The sequence below is a fragment of the Pezoporus flaviventris genome, unplaced genomic scaffold (assembly GCF_033815535.1).
Source record: "Pezoporus flaviventris isolate CSIRO_AGI_PZ_B2104156 unplaced genomic scaffold, CSIRO_AGI_Pfla_v1 ptg000007l, whole genome shotgun sequence".
Lineage (NCBI taxonomy): Eukaryota > Metazoa > Chordata > Aves > Psittaciformes > Psittacidae > Pezoporus > Pezoporus flaviventris.
This window is the reverse complement of record NW_026892555.1, coordinates 39,991,672-40,010,561: the sequence shown is the minus strand read 5'-3', so window position 1 is coordinate 40,010,561 and position 18,890 is coordinate 39,991,672. Positions and strand designations below refer to the sequence as shown.

Genomic DNA, 18,890 nt, shown 5'->3' with positions numbered 1-18,890 from the left:
TGCACAAGTTCTGCATTTTAAATATTTAAGTGTTATATTTACACATATCTAAAATCAGAAAGATGCTGTGTCTGTCCAAAGTGGTCAGTTTTATATTCCATACGCAGATTTATTTCTTAAAATTTTGTGATCGGCTGGGAATAGGACAGAACCCACAGTCTATACTTTACTTTATTGTTATGGTTCAGTCTATGAAGAGGTGTAGTTACAAGTCCAGGTGTGACAGAATTCTTACCCATTAGAGGAGAATCATGAACTTTTTAAGCTCCATCTCCTAGCCCAGGTGTCCCCTCTTGGTCTTTTGTAGCAGAAATACATGGCATTGTCTAAAGTAAGCATTGGTTTCTCAGTGGAAGCAAACTGTCCTCAGATCTATTCTGTGTCCTTTGGCTAATATTCCTTTTGTTGCATCTGTATCTTCCCGAGGTCTCTTCTCATTTCTCCCACTGTAGTGGTGGGAACTACAGGGCTCAATCATTCTCACAGTGTCATCCTGTCTGGCCCACTCTGGGTTTGAAAATCTGGTTGTTTTATGTGCCTCTGGAGCAGGAAAAGTGTTGATCATTCCTGCATCTGTTTATACGAGGGGGTTTTTCATGGCTTGAGTTTCCTGGACTGGTGTTGCTTTTGTTGTTAAAAATGTCAACAGCAGTGTTGTTTACTAGTTAACCTTGTAGCTTCCAAGACACATGGTGACCGGGGTTGGAAGGCCCCTTGAGTAATGGATTCAGAGCTTACCCAGAGTCAAGGAGCACCCACTGAAGGGTGCCTGTAGACTGAGCTCAGAATTGCACACTCGAGATTCAAGTCTGAATGGATACGGAATTTTGTGTTCAATGCATCAATGCCCAAATTGGTCTGCCCTTGAGTTTTGCAAACCCAGCCTCTGTAAGATTCACTCTGTCTCCCGATAGGGTTGTCCTGTCTGGGTTCTATTTTCTAAACATGGGCAGGCTAACCTGAAAGTCTGACATTTCTTGATGTTAATGTTTTAACATCAATTCACTTTTAATATCTGAGAAGGGAGATGTTTGTTTTTTTTCACTTAATTTAATGTAACTGTGGTTCAGAGCTTCAAAAATTGGAATCCAAGTTCCCTATAAATTTAGGATAGTGAGGTATTGACTTAATTTCAGAATTAATGCAAGTCTAAATTTACATTGCTCACATGTAGACAATTGCTTAAACTCATTTCATGGTCAGTAGGAATCTGACTGATACAGTGAGCGAAGTCTGGAGAATTGCTGTGTTTAGCTTGAAGTGGACATCTGAGCAACTGAATTGCACTCCAAGCTCCACTGGCCATGGTAGCAGTTTTAACGTATAGCACACTTGTATATACCCAAAAACTGATGTATCTGCAGCTGAATCTCTGTGTTTTCAGTGACCTGAGATGCTTGAAGTTAATAGTTGGACATTCTCCTTAGGGATCCACGTATCACCAATGTGGATTGCCCAGCTTGCCATTGGGAACTTCTGAAGCTTAATGTCTTATGTCTGCAAACACTTCTGAAGCTTTATGTCTTTTAGGTTGTATTTGTCTTTGAAGGGAAGCATGCTGATTTAATGAAAAACAAGTCAGAAGACACCTTTGGTGCCACAAGAGGTGAAATGCTGGCAGTCAGATACTCAGTGTTATTTTACAACCATCGGAGACAGCAGCTTTCCCAGGACACAGAAATTGCTGGCATTCCCACCTAGAAGCCACTGACTCTTCCGAGATGAATGACTCTCAGTTCCCAGCCCTGCATTGGTATTGCCATTCAAAATCTGCCCCCCTACCTTCTTTAGCTCTCATGTAATATGTTACTGATATTTGTGCTAAGTGATGTATGTGTTTCTTCTGTAAGCAAAGCATGGAAATTAAAGTCACCTGGATCTGCAAAAGTAAAAACAAGAGAGGAAGGTAGTGTTCCCCCCAAGGTATCTGCTTCAGCAAGTGGTGCTTGGAATGGTTGGAGAAGGTGACTGAGATATTTGAACACATATTCTCTCACTGCTCCCTGGGAACCTGCAATCCAGTATGTTTTAGGGCCTCACCTTTATCTACTGTGATGAATTGTGTTGTTTGTATGAAAGAGGTTTGGACTCGCCATTTTTCTGTTTCCTGTGATTCCTGGATCCCTGAAACCTCATCGATGTGTTTGGTTTTTAGTGCACAGGCAATCATTTATCCCTTCTTTTTTCCTTTTTTTTTTCATTTTTGGCAAGGCACTAATCTCCACAGCAGGCAATCTGGGTATGGGCCCTGTACTAGGCTTGAGACTGTTCCAGTCAAAATATTATTCTACTGGGTTTACGTTGGACTTGGCTGGTGGGATACTGCTGCCTCCCTGGGTTCTAGGACTTGTGAAATGTCTGGGCTAATTGTGACTTTGTTGTTGGGGTTTGTTGTTATTGTTGGTGTTGGAAGGCTCCAGCCCTTCCACGTTCATCACCAAAGACAGGTAATCACTGTGCAATGATCATGGAATGAATTAGTGAGGATATTAACATGTTGCAAAATTCTACCTGGGTGAGTTCTTCTGCCTCATTTTTATGTATCTGAGGGAATCAAAGCGCAGGGATGCTGTAATTTTGTCTTTATTTATTGTGGAAATCTTATCTTTTGCAAAGTGCATGTTTTCCCAGCTCGAACTGTTGCTCTCAGCTGAGCTGGATGACTTTGCTTGCAGTGTATTAGGAAACTGCAGTGACAGCAGACCCCTATAGACACTGCCATGCAGCCATAGTACTATAGTTGGCCCTAGATAAGGAAAAGATGCAGACTTGGGAAAATGAGAATAGTGGTATGAAAGCCTCCATCTGAAAAGATTCCAGAATCAGAAACATACAAATGTTCTGCAAACACCACTGAAGCTCCACTGCATGTTTAATTGCTCGGGTTTTTTTTGCTGACTGTACTGTTATGAACTATAAGTATTTGAGAAATGATTTAAAAAATACAGTTTAGGTTTTCTTTGTTGTCCTTAGAGTTTTCAGCCCTGCATGGATCTTGTTTCCAAGCATTGTTCCTGTATCCAGCAAGGCAACAAGCAAATTTAGGAAGTGGGAGCCAGCATTTTCATGTGATGGCATTATTCCAGGGACTGGTGCTTTAGGATAAACGGTAAATATTGTGAGGCTTGCAAAGCAGTTACTGATTCATTGCTTATACGCTGCTGATTTATTCATTGTTTGAGAAGCATAACGCCTCTGCTGTCTCTGCAGTTTACCTCCAGTCACCTCTCCTCGGCATGAATGGAAAAAGAAACATGATGTTGTTTCCAGCCTCCAAACCTGATGGTAACAAATATTAGAGTACCAGGTACATAAATAAACATCCCACGCAAACAATATCCTTCTCTGCTCCTTTTCCCAAATATCAGGACTGCTGTGATCATCTGTAGTGTTGAGAGCTGTTGCATCTGCTCACGGGGATTTGGGAGAAGGTCCGGTGTGCTTGCGCAGGCAAGGCTGACACCTAGTGACCAGACGCATTTATTCCTGTGGGAATTCCCTGAATTCTAGTTCTCTATTCACTCTTCTCTAAGTCTGGAAGGCTTAAATTTCGAGATGAACAGTTAATTGACTTAATCATCACATTTGGCCTTTTTTTTTTTTCCCAGTGTTTCTAATGTACACTTCAAAAGATGAAGTTAGGGTACCTTGAAAGCTTGTTCAAAACATGAAGGTTTTGCATCTGGTCTCCTGGGAGCTGTTTATTGCAGCTGCTCTGAGCAAACTGTGAGCTGGCAGACAGCAATCAAAGTTCAGAATATGCTCCTTTTGTTTTCCTTAAAAAATCATGGCTGACCTTGGTGTTTGGATTCTCCTTACTCATCCAGTCTTAAAGAATCCAAAATCAGGCATGATGGGATATTCTCTGAGTTGGAGAATTTTCTGCTGACCAGGTGTAACATCTTACAATGGCACTGACATCTGTTTCATCATCAGGAGGTAGCTGGTCTCTTCTTCCAAGTAACAAGGACAAGAGGAAATGGCCTCAAGGTATGCCAGGGGAGGTTTAAACTGGATATTAGGAAAAATTTCTTCACCAAAAGGGTGATAGAACAGGCATTGGACCAGGCTGCCCAGGGGAGTGGTGGAATCACCTTCCCTGGAAGTGTTCAAAACCTGTGTAGATGAGGACCTTAGTGACATGGTTTAGTGGTGGACTTGGCAGTTCTGGGATAAAGGTTGGCCTTGATCATCTTAAAGTTTTTTTCTGACCTTGTTGAGTCTATGATTCTATCATCATGGCAGATCCTGCTGGAAATGATTTTGAGTGCTGTGCCTTAGCAAACTGTATATTAAAAAGGAAGAGAAAAACCTACCTTAAAGACTTCCAGAATGTTTCTGATTTTTCTTCGGTTGCCTAGATTGACATTTCAAGGGTATAACATTTCTGAGAATTGTATGTGACCTTTGGCAAAACAGGTAGCCATATAAATTTTGGGAAACAGCCACCCCCGTGTGAAAGCAGTCTTTCGTCCTTGTAAGAATAATCACTGACTCCCAAAGTAGACTGCAGACATTTTCAGTGATTCCTCACATTACTCAGTTTCACAGGCAAACCTGTACTGATGCCCTAAAGAAGCCATCTTGGAGCAGTCCTTGGGACTGGAGGAATTTTTTGTCTTCTAAATGACTTTTATTATTTAAATGTTTCTTGAAATATTGGAAGTTGGTTGATTCAGCGTGCTGTTTGCTGCTAGCACCGCGTTTGGCTACACAAAGAGTCAGAGCTCAATGTTTTTCTGTGGCTGAAAGGAAACTTTGATTCTTCCTGAATGAAATAACTAGGAACTTGCACAAGCCCTGTGTTGTTGAACGGAAAAGGCAGGCTTTTTCTCCTTCAGATAATCTTTTCTATCTGACTCACAATTTTACATATGGCTCTGGGTCTGTATCTGTGGCATATTTCTAATTAGCCAATGAAAAAGATAAAGGTTCTGTATTTTAAAATCCACTGATTTTTCATCTGCTAATTGTGTGTGATAGGATGTGCCTCTGGAGAGAGGGATAACAAATTCCCGAGGCAAAGATCTCCATCAAAGGCAGCATATTCTGGTCTCTGAGCAACATGGGCTTTCACTATAGCCATCATCTTTCCATAAGTCTGGGATTCAGGTGCTCTGATGTTGTGTACACAAAACTCTTAGTCTACATTATCATGGCCTGTTTTTTTCCAACATTACAGCTTTTCACAGTTTGTCCCAGGGCTGCAAAGGGCAAACCAGTTCGGACCCACCGGCCCGTTCCTGATGCCTGGGAATGAGGGTAGCAAAACTGTCCAAATGCACACATAAAACCATCAGTGCAGTGCAGCAAGTGTCTCAGTACTGTTGCCTGGTAGTATTTACCTGAAGAGAAGGCTGCATTTTCTCACTTGTGTTCGCAGCCATCCTTGCTGTCTCTCCAGACGTAGCTTACAATGCAGGTTAAAGGATTGTTCATTTGCATAGTCAGTTTGAATAGTTATTTTAAAAGTTCACAAAACCTGGCTTCTAAACAATTCTATTTGCACTGAAAAGCTAATAAGCGTTTATGAAGTGGCTGTGTTCAAGGCCAGGTTGGATGGGGTTTGAGCAACCTGGTCTAGTGGAAGGTGTCTCTGCCCATGGCAGGGGGTTGGAACTAGATGATCTCTAAGGTCCATTCCAACTTAAAGCATACTATGATTATACTACTATGATTATACTATGAACAAGAGTCACAGAACAGGTAAATATGACTTTGACCAGGTTCAAGTAATAAAGAGACTTCAAATTCTTCAGTTTGAAGGCTAAATATTGGGAGCCCTGAAGGCTTGAATGTGATCTTTGCTTTTATAAGGAATGCAGTATATAATGATTCACCTTCTTTTTCTTTTTCTGTTTTTTTTTTTTTTTTAGGTAATGGGAGCTTTGTTAATCGGTCAGACTACATCAATTGTTTTCATTATTTCAGACCACAAGTGCAGAATTCCTGCCTTTGTTCAAAGCATCATTGTGGGGAAAAATAAAGCTCTCCAGTACCAAACTTCTTGTGCCTACAGCGAATAAGGCTTCCCTACAGGGAATCTGTTACAGCTCTGTCTCCATGGACCAGTATACATCACTTCTGGAAAACTTACTCAACACTTCAGGCAACTTGTATAGTCTTTGTGAGTCCTGTGCTGCTCTGCTTACAGTGGTAGCAGTAGCACCCAAGTAGCAGATGCCCTAAGGTAGAGATCAGTCCATGTGTCTGCTCTGCTCCAAACCAACATGCGGTACAGAGCTCCAGCAGCGCAGACATGAGAGCGCATACAAATATAGGCAGAAGAAATCACTCAGAGCAACTCCCTGTGCTCAAAACTCTCCTGGAAACTTCCCTTTCATGGTGGCTACAGTCCTCCAGCAATGTCTCAGCCTGGAGGTGGTGGCACAGGGAGAGTTCCATGACTCCAGCAGGGTCCCTCCAGTGCCACGGAGCAGCTCTGTGCTTTCTCCCCTGCCCTGGATCACTGGGTTGACCTGCTGTCTTTGCAGCTAGGTTGGGAGCTGAAGAGGTGACCTGCCTTCTGGTTTAGCAAAGGGGTTTGGAGAAGTTTTCTCTCCTCTGGCAGAGTCCACCTGCAAGACCACCACTGTCAGCTACCACCTGGTAGTGCAGGAATAATTGTATTTCCTGTATTTGCTTAATGGCAAACTCAGCCAGGACAATTACTAGTCTTGCTCTGCCTGCTTATACAACCAGCTACCATCATACTGAAGAAGAAACTGATCTTTCAGACTCACATGCCTTCACCAGAACTATGTAGGAGCCAGTAAATGAGGTATGCAACTTTGCATCTTTTCTTTGGATTGTATCCAAAACTGCAAGAGGTTTAGTGGTACTTCCAAATATCCAAGGAGGTGGATCGCTTAAATTTATACTTCCTTTTTATATTACAAGTTTTTCTACCAATTTACCTGTATTATATTCATAAAGCAACTGAATTGATCATACACTTGCAAACTGAGGTACAAAGGCATTTTGTGCTTTCAGTCACAGCAAAAGCCAAGTTACATGAAAGCTAAAGCTAAATGTACCTCTTTGATCTTAGTTTTTCTTGTGACTCAGGATATATCCCCACTGCATATTCACTTGAATTTTACACAGCTGTGTTCTAAAAATACCAATCGATGAAAATTAAGTGAAAGATTTTACACGGCTGAGATTGCTGTTTGTTGGGGTTTTGTTTAGGTTTTGTTTCTTTGGGGTGTTTTGGTTTTATTTTGCTTTGTTTTTCAGAAATGCACCAGGAAATGCGTGTTTCTACACTGAAAAACTACCTTTGTATCTCTATCCATTAATATTCTTTATCAGAAGGTGGCAGCTGTTTGTGGTAATTTCTGACTATAGTGTTATTGACCCCTTTTTGAAACAAGAGTTTTGGAAAATTCCTGATTCCACTTTCTTATAAAAGCTTATCAACTAGTCCAAAGAAAGACATCGTGGTAAAGTACAGGCTCATGCGTTAAGCTATACAGTACAGTATAATTTAAATAATGATGGGACTTCAGAGTTCATTGAGGAATGACTGAAATTCTTTTTGTATGTTTGAGCAATTGGTTCAAATGATTAATATGAACAGAAAATGTTTACTAAAAGAAAGTGAACAAAGTGAGAATATAAAATCACAGAATCACAGACTGATTTGAGTTGGAAGGGATCTTAAAGCTTATCCAGTTCCAGCCCCCTGCCGTGGGCAGTGACACCTTCCACTAGACCAGGTTGTTCAAAGCCCCATCCAGCCTGGCCTTGAACACTGCCAGGGATGACGCATGATCTTATGATTCTATGAAAATCAAAATCCACTCATCAAGCTACTCCCTGGCTATTGTTTCAGTGAAAAGTAAAGTGCACATAAACCTTTGATTTCATCAAACTGCAGCCTGGCAGCCGAAAATACACCATCCCTGCGTATAATCTTTACAGCGTTTTCAAGTAAACTTTTGACCTGGAAGCCTATAGTGGAAGGCTGGCAGTAGCAGCCCCTTGGTCACCGTTAGGGAGGCACAGACAAAGAGCTGGCGATGCTGGCATAGCCACAGCTTCAGTACCGAGCAGAACTCTCAGTTGCAGACCCACCTGGAAAGGAGAGGAAAGGAAATACGCTTCAGTAGCTAACGCTAATGCCAGCTGACATTCCAAGAATATGATGACTTCTTGTCATAGCCTCACAGTCAGAGTTGATTCCCTTAATCAGGTTTATGGAATGCTATGGTCAAGTTTTCCTGTGTTTTAGTCTAAAAGGAAAGAAGTGTTGCATAACAGCACACACTTGCCTGTCTGTGTATCCATTTGGCTCCCTCACCATTTCTTTTGAAACCATTTGAACTTTCAATCCCCGCTTGATGGAGGAGTGGAAGTATCAAAGAGAAGAAGGTCCCACAAGCCCTGTGAAGACAAGCAGCCAGACTGGGAGAGGAGGACTATGTCTCCCCATCAGTGGGCTTAAATATGAACCCTTCTCATTAGACACCAGCCAATGTAGCTTCCAGACTCCAGCAAGAGAAGCCAGGCTTCAGCAGAGGTGCTGCTCTGGATGCGTCTCCTGCCCTTGGTGGTGTTGGGAAGATGCACATAAACATACTGACTGGATTGGGAAGCAACGAAATCAAATCAAAAAAATATCCTGTCAAAAGAAACCTGGTCTAGTGGAAGGTGTCCCTGCCCACAGCAGGGGTTTGGAACTGGATAATCTTTAAGGTCCCTTCCAATCCAAGCCGTTCCATGATTCCATGAAAAATAAAATTGAAAAGTTTTCACAAAAAATATTCTTCAGTGGCAGCAGTGTTAATACTGCTGTAAAACCAGCACTTTCAGCTATGGTGTGATTTATACAAAGTTGACAGCCCTCTAAAGTTAGAAAAATTAGAATAACTTCTGCTTTCACATCAACAGGTCTAAAACTTTCAAAACTATTCCAAGTGTATTTAATATGAATTCAGCTCGGTAAGTTGAATGCTGCTTTGTTCTAGTTCTGTCTGCACTTACTCTCTGCATTTTTTTTTCACTTGCCACTCTTAAATGAGGGGGACGGATTTTGTTGATCAGTGTCACAAACAGATAATATGAAGCACAGACAATACAGACAATAAAAAATGTTGGGAGCTGCTCTCAGCTGTGGAGAAGATTTTCATTAACAAGATGATTTCCTAACTCTTTGTGACTTGAACATTCACCCTTTTTCCTAGTTTGTTCCATGTGTGATTTGATGGTGACTTTTATTGATTACTCAGGCAAACATAAAGAATACTGGTTTGCATAAACTTATTCTGCAGATGTGGACCATTTTCAAACTGCCTAGAAAAGCACCGCTTTCCTTCTTTGCTACACATTTTCTTTGGGAGAGGAACCAGCCCCTTTTCTGCCCTAGTTGGAGCTACAAGAGTGCACCTGCCTGTGTGACTCAGTGGAAAACAAGGAGGTAACTCAGCTACACACAGGGCCGTGTGTTTTACTGCTCAAGAAAGAGGATGGTTGGTACTTCCTGGCATCTCCCAAGGGGGTTTATCCACCAAAATATGCTTACTGCTAAACCACAAGCACTAATGAGGTTTTTCAGATCTGTGGGTTTTGTGCCATCGGTGCTTGTTTCTTTCTGACACTGGTCAATAAAATCTATCTCTCTTGCTTAGGAGCGGTAAGTGGAAAACACTTGAGAATGTAAGTGGAGATGGGTACAAAGCTGGAAGAAAGCAGCATGCAAAGGTTCAACTCACAGGACTGAATTTGCCTTTAATCCACCTGGAAGAGTTTTGCCATCACAGTGGTAACGTGCAGAGCTTTGTGGGTATGGCGGCACCCATCGCTGTCAGCAGGAGGATGCAAACAGTTACACAGCGGGAGGTGCACCCATCAGCTCCACCGCCTTACCAGAAATCAGGAATAACGCTGAAGCGGGGTGTGGGAATGCGTGTAGGCTTCTTTCCCTCCAATGCACAGAAACTTGGAAGAAGAACGGCGGTGCAATGGCCGCTGGGGGGAGATGTTACCCAGGGCACCCGGGGAGAATCGGCTCCCTGTGGGTCAGGTACTGAGATCAGAAGTCTCCAGTTTGGGAGAAGTCTCGGGGGGGGTGTTCCAAAGCAGGACTAGTTCAAAACGTGCCTTGCACCACAACAGACAGAGCTGTTGAAAACTATGGGAAATGCCCCCAGACATCTTTCTGTAATTAATTGCTCATGAAAGCTTTTAACGCTTTCAGTCACGCGTGGAGATTAATGAGGCATCAGCTGTGGGGGGAAGGAAAGGAGAGCTTTGAAAGATAATGGTTAGTAAATGGGAAAGCTGCTACTCTGTTATCTCTACATTTCCTGGTGTTAAAAACTGCAGTCTTTGACTATATCTCTAGTTCAGAAATGGTAAGATGAATTCTTCTGTTATGCCGAAATAATAAAGTGGTGGTAGACCCTTTAAGACTGTCAGGAAAAGAAGTGCTAACAATGCAATAAGTAAAGTCTCTTGTAAAGACACTTCTTCTTTCTCTTCTCTTACGGGATTTGAACAGTGATGGAATGTATCCATTAATCATTATATATCTGGACCAGTTTTCAAGGGGTTTAGAAGTTTAGAATTACATTATGCTGTAATGTAATGTTTGTACTCTGCAAACAGCCCCACTGAGCTGCTTATGAAGTTACTGTTTAGGAGGAGTAAACTTATTCCTCTAGTGCTCTGCTTACAAACTAAAGAACTGAAGGTACTCTAAGATCTAGTCTTCCAGGTGGGAAAGCTGAGGTGACAGTGGTGAGGCACAGGAGCAGGTTGCTCACAGAAGCTGTGGATGCCCCATCCCTGGCAGTGTTCAATGCCAGGTTGGATGGGGCTTTGAGCAACCTGGTCTAGCAGAAGGTGTCTCTGCCCATGGCAGGGGGTTGGAACTGGATGAGCTTTAAGGTCCCTTCCAACCCAAATCATTCTGATTTTATGATTCCATGAAATCAGCACCAAGCTGTAAAAGACTGGAACAAGTAGCCTTGGGAAATCAGATACAGTACAGATACACAGCATTTTCTTGTTAATTTCTATAACCAAACTGAAGTGTTTCGGGAAACCAATATTGTGATGTGCAGTCCATGTTTGTGACATGACACAGTGTCCTACTGAAAGAGGAAAAGGCATATATTCTCTTTTTCACCCTAAAATCAAGTAATGAACCATTCACAATGACCCAAGCGCAAAGTGGCCAATTCAAGGATCACAAAAAGTGAGAGCAGTACATTTCTGCCATATAGCTGTGTCGCCTTCTGGTTGTAAATAGGCAGTGTTAAGCTAAGACAGAAAGCAAACTAAGTTGCTTTTACCATCAGTGAGTCCTCTAATTCATCCTCACCTCGCATTCAGGAAAGTTGTGAATGTACAGTGGTGTAGGATCTCCAGACACATCCACAAGCCTGGGAAATTTTTAGCACAGTATTGCAACAGAAGTGTATTAGGGAAGGGCTGTCTTGTTTTCAGCTCTGCAGAGGACAAGGTTTTGTGGTTTGGGATTTGGCTACCTGGTTGTTCCATGACCTCTGCTGCTTTCCTATAGTCCACTACTGTCAGATACTTTTTTAGATGGGAAATACACTACTGACTCTGGGGAGTTTTCCATTTTCTTCCAGAAAGCACAGCAAGGGCTTCAGAACGGGTTGTCCTCAACTCCTCTGGTTACAGCTCTGAGGAAACAATACAAATGTGAAGGAGAAAAGCAACCTATATAAGATCAGAAAACAACAGTCACCGTTATCTTCCCCCCATGTCCCAACGCAATGTAACATCTGCGACAAGTTAGAGACCTCTCAGAAGAGATCTGCCCCCCACAGCAAAGCCAGATTGAGTGTACTAACTTCAGGAATGTTGAAAGGCAAGAAACATTTTTTTGGCCTCAGTCTTTCTCCTTACACCCACTGACTGTGGTACGCACTGGGATCAAAAAGGTCATAGAGTTTATTATGCTCCTTGTTGATGGAAATAGTTATTTGCCAAAGTCAATGGATTTATTTTCTCCCATGATGTACCCATGGAGTGATAAGTCCAGCTCCAAGCCAAGCCCTCTTTTCTACATATTGACTTGATGAAAACTTTTCCCCTAAGTTTAGCTTAGATTTTCAGTGGGAATTTTGCTATTAGATTTTGCTAATACAAGCAAGGAATCAGTATCTGTGTGTCTTCTCTCCTGCATGGCACAAAGAACAGACTCTTTAAAGTTTCTGTCATGTGCAAAGGCAAAAATCACTGCTGAGTTTGTTGGCTGCTTGCATCCTATGAAATAAGCTTCAGGAGACAAGAAGCCATCTTAGAGCATTTTGTAATAAATTGCCCAAGAAGCCTCTTTGACCCTTGTGCCTATTAATTGCGAAAATCAAGAGCATAACTAAGGTTGGGTGATGCTATTTCTCATGGATGATAGCTCTAATTTATATAACACAGTTATGAGCAATATCAGCTAGAGAAAAATCATATTTTATAGCACACTCAGAAGATCAGACTTTGCCCAGCTTAAATCTGGCCTTGCATGGCTACAGTCAAAGAGCAAGGATATCGTCCACCTTGCAGAGCCTTTTCCATTCCTATTTATCTTAAACTTCTGTGGAAGACAAGAAGAGAAAGGGCTCCTGGCATGTGGAATTGTATAACCCCCCTCACCAGCATACCAGAACTGGATAGCCATGGGAAATGTTGTGTACTCTGCCTTTATGTGATGAGCAATGTGTGAGATTTTGTGGTAGAGTTCAATAAATGCAATTTATTGTTTCAGAAGGCAGAAGGGATTCTTGTGATTTCTGTCTTCTTCTCTCTGAAGATATCCATCAGAATAAAATGCAAAGCAGACTCCTAAAGGACTTCTCAAGCTCTTCCACCACCCGATGAATTTTTTATGGTTTTGAGAACTATGGATCAGCAGGTGAGTTATGTGCCAGGTTAGAACAGGAGCTTGCAGATAGCAGTGAACCTGGTCCATGAAATAAATTGAGATCTTACTTTTCAATTGCTCCCTTCAAGTGTGAACTCGAAAATGAAACACAGCTTATTTCAGAGCTCTCCTCAGTGTTTCCACAGGTTTTGGGATACTACAGAAAGGATGGAGACTTAGAAAAAAAGCACAAGGGCAGGTTCATCTGCTTCTGAATTTAAACCTTTCTCTGTGCAGAGTCTCTTCTAATATAAAGAAAATCCCTGCTGAGGCAATCTTCTACTTATTTATTTCAGGATCACATGAACTGGTAGAGAATGTCCTAAGCTTTGTTCCTAGCTCCCAGTTTGACAAACTGTCCAGAGTCAGAATAACCCTGGCCTCATACTGCTTCCTAGAGCCTCCTGCTGAGTGTAAAATATGGCTGTCTTGCAGTTTGAATAAGGCTTTTAAATGTGCCATGGGATGTCACGGTCCACAGAAATGGAATACAGTGTTCTGCTTGCTGAGAAACAGAAGAAAAGCTAACCAAACTGGTTTCTTCCTCCTGAGTACATAGTGATTGACTGGAAATTCAGTCACTGAGACTAAAAGTATCAGCCCCGATCGCAAAAAAAGAGAAGTATTTGACAGATGGATTTAGTCTTCCCTCAACATGGACATCTATTTGCCACTAAAAGTTTGGTGAGTGCACTGAGGCCAGATAACATGGTTTCATCTCCCAGTCATCATTAACAGGCTGTGGGGTACGGCGGATGTTATTTCTTTGAATTAAGCCCTCCGAGAGGGGGATGGCCAGAGCTTTCATAGAAATTGTGCTGCTTAAAAGGTTGTACATGGCTGGGGAGGAAGAGAAGTTTATCTGAGCATATAAGGACAAGCAACTCTTAAAAGCAGGGCTTTGCTCCTCCCCACTGCTATGCTAAAGGGAGCTGAAGTGCTGCCCTCCTGGTCCTCACACCTATGTGCACAGACACAGGCTGCTCTGACCAGGCTAGTCAGTGCTTTCTGTGCAAATGTCAATGAATCACAGAATCATAGAAAGGTTTGGGTTGAAAGGGACCTTAAAGACCATCCAGTTCCAGCACCCCTGCCATGGGCAGGGAAATCCTACACCAGACGAGGTTGCTCAAAGCCCTGTCCAACCGGGACTTGAACACTTCCAGGGATGGGTAATATAGAAGCCCTTCAGGAACATCAATCAAGGAGTGCAGCATCAAACATTTCCAGTGTTGCTGAGTATTCCTACAGGTTTGTCACTGCCTTTTTCTCCTTTCTTCTTCCTGATGCAGTGCTATTAATTGCAGAGCAAGGTGAGATGTGAGACTGATCTGTTCTGTCCAGCCCTGGTGAATTCTTACCCATGGAAATGGCCACTAGCTGATGATGAGATTTCAGAAGCAAAATAAATCAGTATTATTTTGGGTGGAATTTTGTCCAGTGAACAGGAAACCTGCTCAGTAAGTGCATGGTGAAGGCCATAGATGCAGGCTGTGTGCGTAAGTGCTGGAGTATATGGACGAGTTGGTGAGAGACCTTAAAGATATCTTCTAGAAATCTTTGCTCTCTCTCACTGCCTTTACCAAGGAGGACCCTGGCACAGCCCTGATTCTGAGGATAACTTTACTTTTGAGCACTTTTTTACTTCCAAACCAACACTGAGCTGTGTTTTCTTCCAAGCTTTGCAGCATGCTTTATTACCATGTTGGACTCAACCAAGACTAATCTCCATTTTAATAGATGTATTTTCCACAGGAAATTAATGTATTGTTTCCCCAAAGCTATTTCAGTCTGTAAGCTCCACTGCAGTCTGCCCAGTCGCACGTTATTACAGTGAGCCAAACTAATCTAGTGCCCCCAGCAGTCCCTTTAGTAGTTTCAGCCAAGGGATTTGTGTCAAGCTCAGATTTACAACTTGGATCCTCCAAATGACAGTCCCCTGCAAGAGATCTGGTGGCTGAATATCCCTCTGGTTTTCATCCAAGGAAACCTGTGTACAGAGAGAGTACAGTGTTTCCTAATTGTTGTCTTAGTTTTCTAACTGTATGTGTACCATGATACCTACACATACCAGGATATATGGTGTCTATGGACTGTATATGCACTATGACATGTATAGATATTAAGATACACATTATATATGGACTGTGTGTACCATGGTACTTACAGATGCCATGACACATAGTATGTATCACAGGACTGTATGTGTATCATGGTACCTATAGACACCAGGTTATTTTGTCTTTGACTGTGGATTTGTACATCCATTTGTACATTAAAAGTCTTTTCAATCAATATTGTTGGGGTGTTTTGAATTGGCATAGGTAGCTTGAGTTCTCCCTTTCCTCAGGAGGCATTAATAACATGGCAGCAGGGCAGAGCTTCGGTTTTAAGGTGACCGACGCATGCAAAACATGACGATGCCTTCCCTGAGCCATTCTCTGTGGAGATGACAAGTAGCTGGCGGCTGTCAGGTCTGCGTAGGAAATCTCCACAGCGGCGCTGAGAATGTTTATTGTAGGGAGAGAACTTTTGCCCTGTGAAGTCACCTCCTACTAGTCACCAGTAGGTTTCTGATATTCTATCACAGGAAATTCCTGGTGGACCACAAAAGCAATCCCCTGAGCCCAGCTGCTGGGGGGGGGGGAGAAGAGGCACAACACATCGCCGGGTTGAGCCTTAACCACAGTGTGGGGCAGGAGCACCTGTGCCCTGCAAAAAGCAAGCTCTGCGCTCCTCAAACAATGTTAAAATGAACTATACAGAGGGGCAAAGGTCAAGTGAACCATTATTGTGCTGCATTTTATGCAAACAAAAAAAATGTATTAGAGGATGTGCTTTGTATTGTAACAAGGTACTGTAAGATTATATTTAGGCTTTGTGTCTTTGAAGCCCTTGGTAACACAACTGTATAATCACAGCTCTTGATGTTAATGAGGAAGTTATATTATAAGGCACTCCATCTAACTGGGAACAGAGTAGGAAGAATTAATAACCTTTAGGAGAGTGTATGAAACCAGCTATCAAGACCTTGAAAACTAGCCGTATCAGGTGAATATATAGACATTTCTGCAAAGGAGGAAGAAGAAAACCAGCAATTGGCAATTGCTTTTCTCACCTTTGAATGCATAGGCTTTTTTTTTCAGACACCAATTTCTTGTACACCTTGGAGGTCCCAGCTCTCATTAATACTCCATTTTTCTCTGCTCTGCTGCTGAGGTGTCAAGCATTCGGTCACAGTAGCTACCTTAGTAAGCGCACAAGACTGGATGAAACTTTACCTGCATGAGTCAGTGCACGACAGAGAAGCAGTCTTGTAAAGGATGAGCAACATGTATGTGGTTGGATGCTACAGGGTTGTGTGTTCTGTAACTAAAAGGTATCAAACTCCTCCTTTATCTTAAAGACAGGGATGCTGTAGAAGCAAAATAGTGACTCCTGCTAAAATGAGGATGACATGCTTCCAGAGAACTTCTATTATCTTCTAACCAGTGCCTGATCTCACATGCCTGCAACCTCAGGATGTGTAAGTCTTCTGAAAATGGCTTTCTCTTCAGCTTGTAGGATTTTGATGCCACACTCCTTGTCTGCTGCTCCTGAAGTGCTCCTCTGTTCATTGAGTTATGCATTACCACACACGCCATCACTGACCAGCCTCACCAGCACAATCTGTGCCAGTGTGTGTAGGTGCAAGCAACAAGGAGCCAGCACTTCAGGTGTCTTTAACCAGAGCAGTTCAGAAGAACAAAATTATGCTTAAGAGGTTGTGTGTCTTGGGGGTTTTGGAGTGGGTTTTGTTTTGGTTGATGAGTGTGGCTATGCCAGCAACCCCACAGCCCATAATCTCTGGACCTAGGACGAAGGCATTATAAAGATGTTCCCTGAAAATGCCCATGGGACTTAGAAGCATATGCACCATTTCTAAAAAGTAACTTACTGAGACGTGATGGGCTGGGTAGGGCCTCTAGAGAAGTCAGATGGGCATTTCTGAACACTGTACCCCTTATTTTAACAGAAAGGAAAACGTGAGGCAATCGCAGCTGATTCAGCATCCGGCAGTCTCAGCCAAGTCATATTTTACCTCTTCCCTTCCCTCCCCGCACAAAACTTCCAGGAAAACCTGCAAAGAAAAGGCATATGTGGGTAGGAGGAGACCTGCTTTTAATTTCTGTACCTCCTATTCAACACAATGCCACACAATGCACAGGATGCGAATATCCCAAGGCACCTTATACAATACAAGTAACAAAAGCACACATACATGCACAAGAAAGGGGGGAGCAGCAAGCATGACAGGGTTATAACACAAAAAGCAGGTATAGCTCTCTGTAAAATGCTTATGTAAAGGAGACTCATGGAAAAAAATCATCTTTAGAAAGGAGAAGGAAGGGGGGGCTGAAGAAATGTTCAGGTGATCACGAGTATTTGATTTCCATTTTAGAGCAGGATTTATCTGGTTTCTCTATCATGTTGAAAGTTGTGGCCAGATCTTCATTATCAACAGAGGAGGAGTCTGGCATAATGTGTCCTCAGTGCAACATCTACTGATGCTTCTATGATGCTATCTATAGAGCAACCTGGAGCCAGCACTGAGTCATATAATGGCTGTAATGATAGCAGGCAGCAATTGCTGTGATTAGAAGCATATCGTGGCTATTCCTTGGTTCCCCTTCTTTTGCCTGCAGAGAGGAGAGTGTGTGTCGGAGCTGCTCACCCCCACAGAACCACTGATAAAGTGATTCAGAGTATTTGGAGAAACACCCAGAATTAAGTCTATGGTCAGTGCTAAATGAGTGCATCAGAGCCTGATCTAAGAAATCTTAAGTTTTCTTCAACCTTCTTGCTGATGCATTGCTTTACATTTCCATTAGAAAGATAGTGTTGTGGGTAGAAGCACCCAGCCCTTGCCTTACCTGCTCCTCATTTCAAGCTCCTGCACAAGTTACTGGTGAATAAGCTCACAAAATCTACAAACCAACCCTATGTAACCTAAGAGGTCTGCAGTGAGAATGTGTTCTGGGTTTTCAAACAGGAATAAAAGCAAAACACTTTAAATAAAAAGGGGGAGACAAGATCTTTACAGACTTTCTTTATTAAACAGACAATTCTTTAATGTAGGGGGCTCATACATGGATAGGGAACACTAGATGATTTTTAGTCACAGCAATGTCAGCTGGAGGATCAAAATCAAGTGTGAACATACAGAGGCAGAAAGGAGAAATTGCAGAAAATTTAAGTGGGATATAGCCATAAATTACTTCTCCCTTTGGAATGTGGTCACTGGAGTAATTTATTAATTCATTACACATTACTTCTCTGTAAACACAAAAGATGAAGCTGACATTTTTATTACATTTGCATGCTGATGGACAGTTGCTATCAGCGTAGTGGAATTAAGAGTGGGCAAATAGGACCATTTGCAGCATCCTAGCTGCCCAATTCTGAATCAAAAAAAATGAGCAATACAGAATTCTCCCTTAATAGAGGTTTGGTTACCACATCAAATCTAAGCGTGGTGAAATGTTTCTGGTGAATTCATTAGGAAGGAGGAAGAATAACAAAAATGCTACAGAAATCTTTTTGTTTTCATTGTGCAGTGAGACAAGGCAGAGATTTTGTTTATTGTCTCTTGAAATTGTGACTGCTAGACCCAGATGACACAGCCTCACCAGCAGTCATGGCACAACACCCGTGCCTTCAGTGGGTTGTGGAGCTGCAACAGTTGTGCTACATGAAGTTTTCTGTAAAGATCATGTGCTTACTATATAATATTCTACACCACTATTCCTTACATTGCAATCTGGCTTTTGATTCTGTTTTTCTACAGAAATAGAGTACAAAGAAAGGGCTATCTTATCTGTGTGGTATGTTTTACAGTAAGAAGGTATTTAGGGTTTTTGGAAGGTGTGCATAAAAATGATTGTGTCCTAGGTAAGTAAGTGTTACTTAAAAAATTAGTTTATCATTTGCGTGTGTTTGTGCATTGCAACCGGTT

The 18,890-nt window shown here is 42.2% G+C and overlaps 1 protein-coding gene across 1 annotated transcript in view; it reads right to left on the bottom strand.

The window, feature by feature from the left end:
• The window catches only part of ATP6V1H (ATPase H+ transporting V1 subunit H), a 287,370-nt gene that overhangs the window by 165,819 nt on the left and 102,661 nt on the right, over window positions 1–18,890 (bottom strand). The window lies entirely within an intron of this gene.